General features: G+C 34.7%; 1 protein-coding gene across 1 annotated transcript in view; it reads right to left on the bottom strand.

Moving 5' to 3' along the window:
* Positions 1-12,722, bottom strand: part of SLC28A3 (solute carrier family 28 member 3) — a 194,008-nt gene that overhangs the window by 165,745 nt on the left and 15,541 nt on the right. The window lies entirely within an intron of this gene.

Genomic DNA, 12,722 nt, shown 5'->3' with positions numbered 1-12,722 from the left:
CATATATGGGTATGGGTCACTAGAATGTCCTCACCCAGTAAAGGTTGACAAGCAATGAGTGAAGAGAAAAAACTGAGTGAGCTACAATTAAAGACAAGAAGCCAAAATAGGTACAATATGATATTTATAAATATATTAATAAAACATATTTGCAAATGTGACTGCATGTATATTTCTTATGATCTAAGACCTTTTGATTTCTATCTGATGAACCCAAATCTTGGATATATGGTTCCAACAACTCTATCTTCGTAAGGTGCATAAAAGGGGTATGGATGATGTCTAGATGTTTGATTCCTACTGTGAAGGAAACAGGTGAGACTGCAGAGCTTGTATCTTTTCTCTAACTGTGTGCTCCATATTTTCCTTTCCATATCCTGCTGCATAAAGTGTTCCATATATTGCTGCAGCTAAGGTAATATGTGTGTGTCATAACTTGTCACACTGAACATAACAGAAAAGTACTAAGACTCACACTTGACATCTACCGTTTGGCTAGTTGTAGAATTTTGGACTTAAAGTGAGTTGAGAAATGTTACTATTTCCTTACTTTTTGTTTCTTATGCGATATATTCATTCTATTACAATACAGTATACCAAAGCATAGGATGTCTGAAAAGGTAATACATTTCTTAATCCTATTATAGAAAATCAAAATAAAAAGAGACATAACAAACAACCAGCTGTCTCAGTTTGAAAAATATATGTTTTACGTCTTTAAACTATTCTTAACAAACCACATGACGTATTTACAGATATTGTGAAATGCTATTGGTTGCTTCTATAATCTTACTTAATATGTACTGATAGTTTCATGTTATTCCATGTTTCAAGATTTTCCAGTTTTACATAACCAGCTAAGTTTCTCATTTGCCATACGATTTTAGCTCAGTAACCAAGGATTGAGCACCCAAAAGTAACTAGGTCTGACTCACCTAGTACAAAATTGCTTCTCTATGATGATTAATTCAGGACGCTGTTCTGTTGCAACATTTGTGAAAATACATGTTGATAAGGGATACGAAACCCAATTTTTTTCTTTCATGATTTAGATAGATAATTTAATTTTAAGCAACTTTCTAATTTACTCCTATTATATTTTTTTCTTTGTTCTCTTGGTATGCTTTGTTGAAGGAGCAGCAATGTACTAGTGATTGCTAACTGAACACATGGATGAGCCAATGACAATCAGTATATATATATATGCAGCCATCAATCAGCAGTTAGAACCTAGGTTCTTTTCTGCTCCTGAGCTTTCCTAGATAAACCTTTCAGCAAAGGATAACAAGAGAAGGAAGCAAATAAAATAATAGAAGTAAATTGGAAAGTTGATTAAAATTGTATGCTCTGTCTGAATCATAAAAGAAAAATGTTCCTGCCCCTTCAAAGAAATGTGATTATTCTCCAGTATTGATATACTCATTTTTGTTCAGTTTGAGAATGTATAAATATGAAATCATATAAATGTAACATTGTAACCTCAAAAGCAGGAAAGCAAATGGAAGAGCAGATAGCATTGTTAATGAAAATGGTCTGTTATAATAAGGGGGAATAAACCTAAATCATTTCTATTGTACATTTGAAAAAGCAATTCAACTTGTGAAATCATTTTTGCATTAAAAGGCTTAAAGGGACTGCAAACACCTTGTAATTATAAGATATTTCTGATGTGATTCTATAGAATAACATATCACCCTAAGTCTAAACAATTTTAAAACAGATTAACATAATTTTTACTGCATTTGTTTTCAATAATCAAACTTTACCCTTCATTTTCCTTATTTGGGCCATGGTTATGTTATTTTTTTTTTTTTTTTTATAAAGAAGGAGTTTTAAAAACCTGACCTCAGGCTTACCTAACAGGTCAAATTTTGAGAATATTTTAACTAGAAAGGTTTGAAAACTCCTGTTATAAAATTGCAATGCTTGTAGAATTGCATGCTTGTGTACAATTAATACTGCTGTATTCAGTCTCATTGACTGAGATCATTTGCAGTCCCAGTGGGGGAAATGCCTTCACAAGCCTCAAGAAGAAAAAAATATTTATTTTTCAGAGGAACACTCATTAAAGATCAAAAGACTGAAACACAATTTTAAAAATGTCTTCAATTAGATTTTTTGTTTTTTTTAAATAATTATATTTAAAAACTTTTACAATTGATGGATATTCTGATAGATCTGGGAATGAGAGGACCAAAGGACATGTGCAGAGTGAGACAAGTCCTGAACATAGGAATGTGAGGAGAGGATGGCTGGGAGGGGAGTATACAGTGAAGAGATATGGACATGGATTTAGTGTGATAAAGGAATTTCCTGATAAGCATTAGAATCTTAAAGGGACAGTCTAGTATACATTAAACTTTCATTATTCAGATAGGACTTTTAATTTTAATCAACTTTCCAATTTACTTTTATCATAAAATTTGCTTTTTTCTCTTGGTATTCTTAGTTTAAACTAAACATTGGTAGGCTCATATGCTAATTTCTAAGCCCTTGAGGGCTGCCTCTTATCACATGCTTTTTAAATCTCTTTTCAACACAAAGAAACAGAAAGTACATGTGGGCCATATAGATAACACTGTGCTCAGGCACAGGGGGTTATTTAAGATTAAGCACAATACAATGCTAAATTTAAGACAATAGATAATAAACAGTCACAGTCATGTGATCAGGGGGCTGGAAGAAGGTTCCTAGATACAAGGTAATCACAGAGGTAAAAAGTATATTAATATAATTGTTTTGGTTATGCAAAACTGGGGAATGGGTAATAAAGGGATTATCTATTTTTTAAAACAATGACAATTCTATGGTAGACTGTCCCTTTAAAGCTGAATTTATGGATTAATGGAAGTTTGAGGTTCTGCTTTGGTAATTCATAATCTATACTATAATTGCATTTGTAATGTCCGTCGCCGTCGGCAGTTGTGCACGCATCCTCAATGGAATGTTGGCAGCGCGTGCAGCCAAAAGAATTTGCTGCATCCAGGTGGATTCCGAAAAAGGCAAGGTGGATTCTTTCACCACCCTGCCATTTTCGGAATCCACCGGGATGCAGTGCAGGCAAATGGAGCTCTAAAAAAAAAAAACACCTACCACACGAAGTATTAACACATACACCGCAAAACCCACACATCGCAAAATAATAAAGTAATTAACCCCTTAATCCCTTAACTGTCAATCACCCACATCGCAATAAATCGAATTACCCTATTAACCCCTAAACCGCAAACACCCCATATTGCAATAAACCTAATTACCCTATTAACCCCTAAACCGCAAAACCCCCACATCGCAATAAACATAATTACCCTATTAACCCCATAACCGCAAAACCCCCACATCGCAATAAACCTAATTAACCTATTAACCCCTTAAACCGCCAAACCCACAACGGAAATAACTAATTAACAGCTAGATTACGAGTTTTGCGTTATGAGGGGTGCGGTGCTAATTTGCATGTTATTGTCACCGCTCACTTACCTACAGCACTGGTATTACAGGTTTTTATAAACCCGGCGTTAAAAGACAAGACGTGAGCATAGAGCAAACATTTGCTCCATATGGCGCTCCAATACCAGCGCTGCTTAAGTCAGCGGTGAGCTGGTCGTACGTGCTCATGCACGATTTCCCCATAGACATCAATGGGGAGAGCCGGCTGAAAAAAAGTCTAACATCTGCAATAAAGCAGCGTAAAGCTCCATAACGCAGCCCCATTGATTCCTATGGGGAAACTAAATTTATGTTTACACCTAACACCCTAACATGAACCCCAAGTCTAAACACCCCAAATCTTACACTTATTAACCCCTAATCTGCCACCCCCAACGTCGGCGCAACCTACCTACATTTATTAACCCCTAATCTCCCGCCCCCAATGTCGCCGCAATCTACCTACATTTATTAACCCCTAATCTCCTGCCCTCACTGTCGCCGCAACCTACCTACATTTGTTAACCCCTAATCTTCCGCCCCCAATGTCACCACCACTATACTAAATTTATTAACCCCTAAACCTAAGTCTAACCCTAACACCCCCTAACTTAAATATAATTAAAATAAATCTAAATAAAACCTACTATCATTACCTAAATAATTATGATTTGAAACTAAATACTTACCTGTAAAATAAACCCTAAGCTAGCTACAATATAACTAATAGTTACATTGTAGCTATCTTAGGTTTTATTTTAATCTTACAGGCAAGTTTGTATTTATTTTAACTAGGTAGAATAGATAGTAAATAGTTATTAACTATTTACTAACTACCTAGCTAAAATAAATACAAACCTTAATTCCAATTGGCTGATAGAATTCTATCAGCCAATCGGAATCTAAGGGACGCCATCTTGGATGACGTCACTTAAAGGAACCTTCATTTGTCAGTTGTTGTCTTAAGAAGAGGATGCTACGTGCCGGATGTCTTGAAGATGGAGCCGCTCCGTGCCAGATGGATAAAGATAGAAGATGCCGTCTGAATGAAGACTTCTGCCCGTCTGAAGGATTACTTCTCCCGGCTTGGATGAAGACTTCTCCCAGCTTCATTGAGGAGTCGGACTTCTTGCCATTTTGTTGAGGACTTCTCTCGGCTTCGTTGAGGATGAATGTCTGGTCTTCAAAACTGTAAGTGGATCTTCGGGGGTTAGTGTTAGGTTTTTTTAAGGGTTTATTGGGTGGGTTTTATTTTTAGGTTAGGGCTTTGGGCTGCAAAAGAGCTAAATGCCCTTTTAAGGGCAATGCCCATTTTCAGGGCAATGGGGAGTTTAGGTTTTTTTAGTTAGGGTTTTATTTGGGGGGTTGGTTGTGTGGGTGTTGGGTTTTACTGTTGGGGGGTTGTTTGTATTTTCTTTACTGGTAAAAGAACTGATTTCTTTGGGGCAATGCCCCGCAAAAGGCCATTTTAAAGGCTATTGGTAGTTTAGTTTAGGCTAGGTTTTTTTTTATTTTGGGGGGCTTTTTTTATTTTGATAGGGCTATTATATTAGGTGTAATTAGTTTAAATATCTTGTAATTTGTTTTTTATTTTGTGTAATTTAGTGTTTTTTTTGTAATTTAGGTAATTGTATTTAATTTAGTTAATTGTATTTAATTTAGGTAATTTATTTAATTGTAGTGTAAGGTTAGGTATTAGTGTAAGGCAGGTTAGGTTTTATTTTACAGGAAAATTTGTATTTATTTTAGCTAGGTAGTTATTAAATAGTTAATAACTATTTAGTAACTATTCTACCTAGTTAAAATAAATACAAACTTGCCTGTAAAATAAAAATAAACCCTAAGCTAGCTACAATGTAACTATTAGTTATATTGTAGCTAGCTTAGAGTTTATTTTATAGGTAAGTATTTAGTTTTAAATAGGTATTATTTAGTTATTAATAGTAGGTTTGATTTAGATTTAATTTAATTATATTTAAGTTAGTGGGTGTTAGGGTTAGACTTACGGTTATGGGTTAATAACTTTAGTATAGTGGCGGCGACGTTGGGGGCAGCAGATTAGGGGTTAATAAATGTAGGTAGGTGGCGGCGATGTTAGGGACGGCAGATTAGGGGTAATACTATTTAACTAGTGTTTGCAATGCGGGAGTATGGCTGTTTAGGGGTTAATATGTTTATTATAGTGGCGGCGATGTCCGGAGTGGCACATTAGGGGTTAATAATTTTATTTTAGTGTTTGCGACGCGGGAGGGCCTCGATTTAGGGGTTAATAGGTAGTTTATGGGTGTTAGTGTACTTTTTAGCACTTTAGTTATGAGTTTTATGTTACAGCTTTGTAGCTATTCAAATCAGCAAATAGAATTTCAGAAGCTCTCATCCTATTGACTGATTTGAACAGCCAATAGAGTTTGAGTAGCTCTCATCCTATTGGCTGATTTGAATTTGAAGAATCAAATCAGCCAATAGGAATTCAAGGGACGCCATTTTTAATCGTGTACCTTGAATTCACTATCCAGTGTACGGCGCTGATCGTACGAAGAGGATCCTCCACACTCCATGGCTCCATGTCTTCAGTTCCAGGATCGCCGGTCTTCAGTTCCAGGGTCGCCGATCTTCAGCTCTGCGGTCATCGGTCTTCAGCACCACCCTCCGCTCCACGCCGGATGTTCCTGGAAGAAGAAAGAAGAGGTCTCCGTTTGGAAGAAGACTTCAACGCATGGGACAGGACCTTCTCCGCCGGACTTCAGGAACAGTGAATACCAACCTGGGGGTTAGACTTAGGTTTTTTTGTAAATTTTTTTTTTTTTAATTTAGATTAGGGTGGCCATTTTGTAAAAAGAGATAAATGCCCTTTTAAGGGCAACTCCCAACAAATGCCCTTTTCAGGGCAATGGGTAGTTTATGTTTTTTCGTGTTAGGTTTTTTTATTTTGGGGGGTTTGGTGGGTGGGGGGTTTTACTGTTAGGGGGGACTTTGTGTATTTTTAATGTAAAAGAGCTGTTTATCTTGGGGCAATGCCCTGCAAAAAGCCCTTTTAAGGGATACTGGTAGTTTATTCTTAGAGTAGGGTTTTTTTTTATTTTGGGGGGCTTTTTTTATTTTCATAGGGATTAGGTATAATTTTTAAACTTTGGTAATTTTGTTTGTTTATTTCCTGTAATATTAGATTTTTTATTTTCTGTAATTTTAGCTTAATTTAAACTTAGGTTTAATTTTTTAATTTTTGGGGGTTAGATTTAGGATTTTTTTTTAAATATATATTTTTTTAGATTAGGGATGGGTAGCAAAAGAGTTGAATGTCCTTTTAAGGGCAATGCCCATACAAATACCCTTTTCAGGGCAATGGATACTTTTTTTTAGTGTTAGGTTTATTTATTTTGGGGGGTTTGGTGGGTGGTGGGTTTTACTGTTAGGGGGGCTTAGAATTTTTTGGTAACTGCAAAAGAGCTGTTAAACTTAGGGCAATGCCCTACAAAAAAAGCCCTTTTAAGGGCTTTTGGTAATTTAGCATTAGATTAGGGGGTGTTTTTATTTTGGGGGGGGCTTTTTTATTTTCATAGGGATTAGATTTTATTTTTATTTTTTGGGGGGTTTAGACTTGGGTTTTTTTTTTATTTTATTTTTTTTATTAGGGATGGGCAGCAAAAGAACTGAATGCCCTTTTTTAAAATTGTTTAATAATTATTATGTGGATGGCAAAGCATGTTCTAGATATTTTACCTCATCATTAATAGCCCTGATCTTAAAAAAAATAAAGACGAATGTGTGATTCGGTTCAATTTGGAAATTTGGCAAATACGGAGATTCGGATCGAACTGAATCTCCGAATTAAAATAGTGCCGAATCTACCGAATAATTCCGAATAACTTCGGATTTATTCAAATTTATTCGGTAGATTCGGATGGCCATGGATTACACTAGTATTGTACAGTATATTAGGTTATATCACTCTGCTATGGGTTACACCTAATGTACAGTACATAATACTAGTCTAATCCCACCTAACACTTACCGAAATTCTGAATTTCCGAATTTCCGAACCGAATCGAACCGAATCCAGACAAATTTATTCAAATCCGAATGAATCCGAAACAAATCCGAACCGAATTTATTCGAATCCGAATGAATCCGAAACAAATCCGAACTGAATTGATTCAAATTTTTCCGAATTCGAATCGGTCAAAACCGAAATTCGAAAAACATCCAAATCGATCCGAACCGAACTGAATTTTTTCACCATGCACATGTCTAATAAAGACCCAGAGCAGGTTAGCTCGTATAGGCCAATTTCACTGTTGAATAGTGACTACAAAATTTTGATGAGTATTATAGCCGATAGACTCAAACTAATAATTGGTCCTCTCATACATAAGGACTAGGTTGGTTTTATGCCAGGAAGGAATTCCTGCCATAATCTGAGGAAACTGCAACTGATCCTAAATAGTTTCCATTCTCAGAGAATTGTCCTAAAAGGACTAGATGCTGCAATAATATCGCAGAGAAGGCCTTCGACTCCATTACTTGGGACCACTTGTTTTCGACTCTTCCTAAGTTTGGGGTCGAGGGGCCTTTCCTAAATTTTATACGGTTAATTTATAACTCTCCAAATGCATCTATCCTTGTTAATGAGATACCCACAGTAAACTTCTCTTTGCATAAGGGATCAAGACAAGGCTGCCCACTTTCCCCTTACCTATTCAACTTTGCTTTAGAACCTTTAGCAATTTATATAAGAAAGGAGATAGAAGGGATTAAAGTTGGATCAAGAATGTACACTACATTACTTTATGCAGATGATCTGTTAGTTGTAATATCTAATACTAGTAGGAATATCTCGCAATTAATTCAAATTCTCCAAGAGTTTAGTGCATTTTCTGGATACAAAGTAAATACACTTAAAACAGAAATGTTTTGGTTATGCAAACAATCAGAGTCATACCAAGTACCACAGTTCAAAGAGGCTAGAGATGCCTTAGTTTATTTAGGGATTAAACTGTTGAAAGATAGCAATGAGTGGTATGACCTCAATTACCCCCCAATTATTACAAAAGTAAAATACAACTTGGAAAATTGGGCTAAATTTAATTTGACATTAACTGGTAAAGTTAACTTAGGTGATATTTCCTAAACTACTTTACCTCATGCAAAACCTCCCAATCGTATTAAAACAAAGGGTTTTCCTTTTCTTATTTTGAATTTCTGTAATTGGTAAAACTCAATAAAAATTCTAAATATAAAAAAATGCCCTTTTAAGGGCAATGCCCATACAAATGCCCTTTTCAAGGCAATGGATAGTTTAGGTTTTTAAGTGTTAGGTTTATTTATTTGGGGGGGTTTGTGGGTTTTACTGTTAGGGGGGATTTAGAATTTTTTTGTCACTGCAAAAGAGCTGTTTAACTTAGGGCAATGCCTACAAAAAAGCCCTTTTAAGGGCTATTGGTAGTTCAGCATTAGATTAGGGGGTGTTTTTATTTTGTTGTGGGGGGGGGGGAGCTTTTTAATTTTCATATTGATTAGGTTTAATTTTATTATTTTTGATAATTTGTTTATTTTTTTCTGTAGTTCAATTTTTTTTAATTTTTTTTTTATTAACAACACATAGACTGCCCTCTGGGCAGGTTTACCAACTAGTAAGCATATAATAGAGTATGTAATTACAGGGGGGCTGGTAGTCATAGGAATACTCTAGGTAGGTAACAATTCAAAGAAAGTCAGAGTCAGGGGTTGATTAATGCTGCTGAGTAAAGTTGTAGTCTAATAGAATGAGCAGAGAATAGTTAACCAGTTAGCCAGCCCCACATGACATGGAAGGTGCAAACCCGCATGGGAGTTGTTTACATAAATTAGATATATAGTCCACTAGTAGGAATTGATGGAAGAAGAAGGGTCTGTTCTTGTTATACGAGCCAGGACACATGCTTGATAAAATCTTAAAGGGATAGTCTTCTCCAGAATTGTTATTGTTTAAAAAGATAAACAATCCTGTTATCACCCATTACCAGTTTTGCATAACCAAAATCGTTCTATTAAAACACATTTTTAACTTTGTGATTACCTTGTATCTAAGCCTGCAGACTGCAGTTCTTTTGACAGATTTACATTTAAGCCAATCAGTGCTGACTCATAAATAACTCCTTGGGAGTGAGAACAATGTTATCTATATGGCACACACAAACTAGCACTTTCTAGCTGTTAAAAACGGTCAAAATGCATTGATATAAGAGGCGGCCTTCAAGGGCTTAGAAATTAGCATAGGGGCCTATCAAGGTTTAGCTTCCAACAAAGAATACCAAAAGAACAAAGCTAATTTGATGATAAAAGTAAATAGGACAGTTGTTTAAAATTGCATTCCCTATCTGAATCATGAAAGTTTAATTCTGACTAGACTGTCCCTTTAGGTAAGATCTGTTCCTGCATGTATGTACTTACAAGCATACAACCATATAACTCTTAATATAAATTATAAAGTATCATTCCAAACATCTCTAAGCTCAGGTTCATTATTTTTAAAAAAAAAAAAACTAAAAAAAAAAAAACTAATTCAAGAGCCATGCCTACACTGCATAAAAGTAAATGTAAATGTATATTACATATATGTAATAATTTTATTCATCAGCTTATTTGTGGTCATTGTTGATAATATTGATAATGAAAAGATTGTAATTAAAAAAGAACATAAACTTAGTAAACACACCATCCTTTATCTTTCTTTACTTTTTTTTTTGCATTACTACATTAAATTTCCTTCCTTCCTTCCTTTTTTTTTTTTTTTTTTACATTTTCAGCGTTGCAATCTGACATGAGAGGAGAAAAAACAAGGATGTGTCAGTGTGTGAGGAATGTGTCAGAGGGATTTAAAGGAATAGTAAAGTCAAAAATAAACTTGCAAGAATTAGGTAGAGCATGTCATTTTAAGACACTCTTAAAAATCACTTCTATTTTCAAACGTGATTTGTTCTCTTGGTATCCATTGTTGAAAATGAATACACGCATATCCTACACTTGTGGGAAATAGCTGGCAATTGGTGCGTGCACACATTTGTCTCTTGTGATTGGCTAACTAGATAGGTTCAGCTCTTAGCTGCCAGTAGTGCAATGCTGTTCCTTCAGCAAAGGATAACAAGATAATGAAGCATATTTGATAATAAAAGTACATTTGAAAGTTGTTTAAAATTAAAAATGTTCTAGCCAAATCATAAATTAAATTGTTAGGGTTTCCTGTCCCTTAAATGTTTATTAATCAATAATGTGATCAAGTGCTAACATTTTTATTTCAAATGGATGCTGGGTAATATATCTTTTTACATTGTTATCAAGAATCCTGTCACAATATTAAATACTTTTGAGCATTATAATAGCAATCCAGACAAAAAGCAAGAGGCACGTAACTATGTGTAATGAGATACAATGAAAAGTATTTTTTAATTTATAAATAAACCGTTTTAAAACAGCCCTTGATATGTTTCAATGGATCTTTACAATGTAAGCACAGCCATCTTACTTTCCTGATTGTGTATCCATTGTTTCCATCTAACATTTATTATTTTGTGCATTGTGACTGAATCTAACAGAATAGCCAACTTCTTATTGGCTCTTATCCAATATAAGGGAACAGTTATTGTTAATGTCTTAGGTGAAAACATGTGAAGGGTCTATTTCAGTCCGTTAATATTTACAATAGAAAAACATAATATATTTATCTTCAGTAATTATCGGCTTCCATATAATTCCAATTGATTAAAAAGCTACTGTTTGGAGTAGGTAGGGTGCGCACATTACATATACATTAAATCCATAAATATATTGCTATTTGGACTGCCTGAATCATTAAAAAATAGTGAGTTTTGGCAGGGGCTTCTACTAGGCCTTGATAGAAGGAAAACAAAATTTGTTCAATTGATTCATGATGACTCCTTGTTTGGTTTATTGACTTTCTCACTTAAACAATAAGAACAGGTTAAGTCGTGAGCAAATAACATTTTCAGCAACTTTATGAATAACTTTGTTTTTTTTTGTTTGTTTTTTTCAAATAAGCTTTATTGAAAAAGTAGGATAGTACAAAACAAAAGTATAATCACACAGTGCATGTTATCACATTGACAGAGATAGACATTTTTCCCAGATCTGAAAAGTGGGAGAAAAGCAAAAAGAGAGTGAAGGTCTAGAGGTTGTGGGCAGTGTGAAAAAAGAGAAAAAGAGGAGGGGAGTTAGGGCTCAGTGGGGAAAAAGAGGAGGGGAGGTGGAGCGGTGGCCCCTAAGAAGAGTATGGAATATGTTGAGTCTGGGTATGCACCCATAGCAGTTGTGTGTGGTAGATATAGTCCAGAGAAAATACTCCTAATAATGTTGAGTTTAGTGTTTGCCTGTTAAATTCCCAATAAAATTCCCATAATACATCTTTAAGTTGCCATTTTTAAAATGGATGACAAACTTTCAATACATATTCATGACTCAGATAGTATGAAAGGGACACTGAACCCACATTTTTTCTTTCGTGAATCAGATACAGCATGACATTTTAAGCAACTTTCTAATTTACTCCTATTATCACATTTTCTTCATTCTCTTGGTATCTTTATTTTAAATGCAAAAATGTAAGTTTAGATGCCGGCCCATTTTTGGTGAACAACCTGGGTTGTCCTTGCTGATTGGTGGATAAATTCATCAACCAATAAAAAAGTGCTATCTAGAGTTTTGAACCCCCAAAAAAAGCTTAAATGCCTTCTTTTTCAAATAAAGATAGCAAGAGAACGAAGAAAAATTGACAATAGGAGTAAATTAGAAAGGTGCTTAAAATTGCACGCTCTATCTGAATCACAAAAGAAAAAACTTGGTTTTAGTGTCCCTTTAATGATTTGAAAAGCTCTACAACTAACTTTTATGAGTAGCTTCTATTAGGAAATAGCGGTCTTTTGACTGTTGCTTCTTAACTTGCATAAATGAGTCCTCCACCACAAGCAGCAATTAGTGCATTAGAATTAAGCAAAACTGATAATAGAATTACATTGGAAAGTTGTTCAAAAATGTATTCTCTATCTGAATCATGAAAGAAAAATTTTTGGTTTGATGTTCTTTTCATTTTGACTTTACTGTCCCTTTAAGCATTTCATAAAGATATGGCCTATTTATAGCATTTTACATTTAAAATTTAACATTGTGAGTTGCAAAATAGTGAAAATGTAAACAACTTGTACATGGTCTATTCTGGCTGTACTATACACAATACCTTTACCTTTAAATTTGTATATGTAATTTATTAATATAGTTATTGGTAATATTTTGGGTTAAGAAAT

The sequence above is a fragment of the Bombina bombina genome, chromosome 2, assembly GCF_027579735.1.
Source record: "Bombina bombina isolate aBomBom1 chromosome 2, aBomBom1.pri, whole genome shotgun sequence".
NCBI classification, from domain to species: domain Eukaryota; kingdom Metazoa; phylum Chordata; class Amphibia; order Anura; family Bombinatoridae; genus Bombina; species Bombina bombina.
Note: the sequence above shows the minus strand (reverse complement) of the source record. Positions and strands in the feature narration are given on the sequence as shown.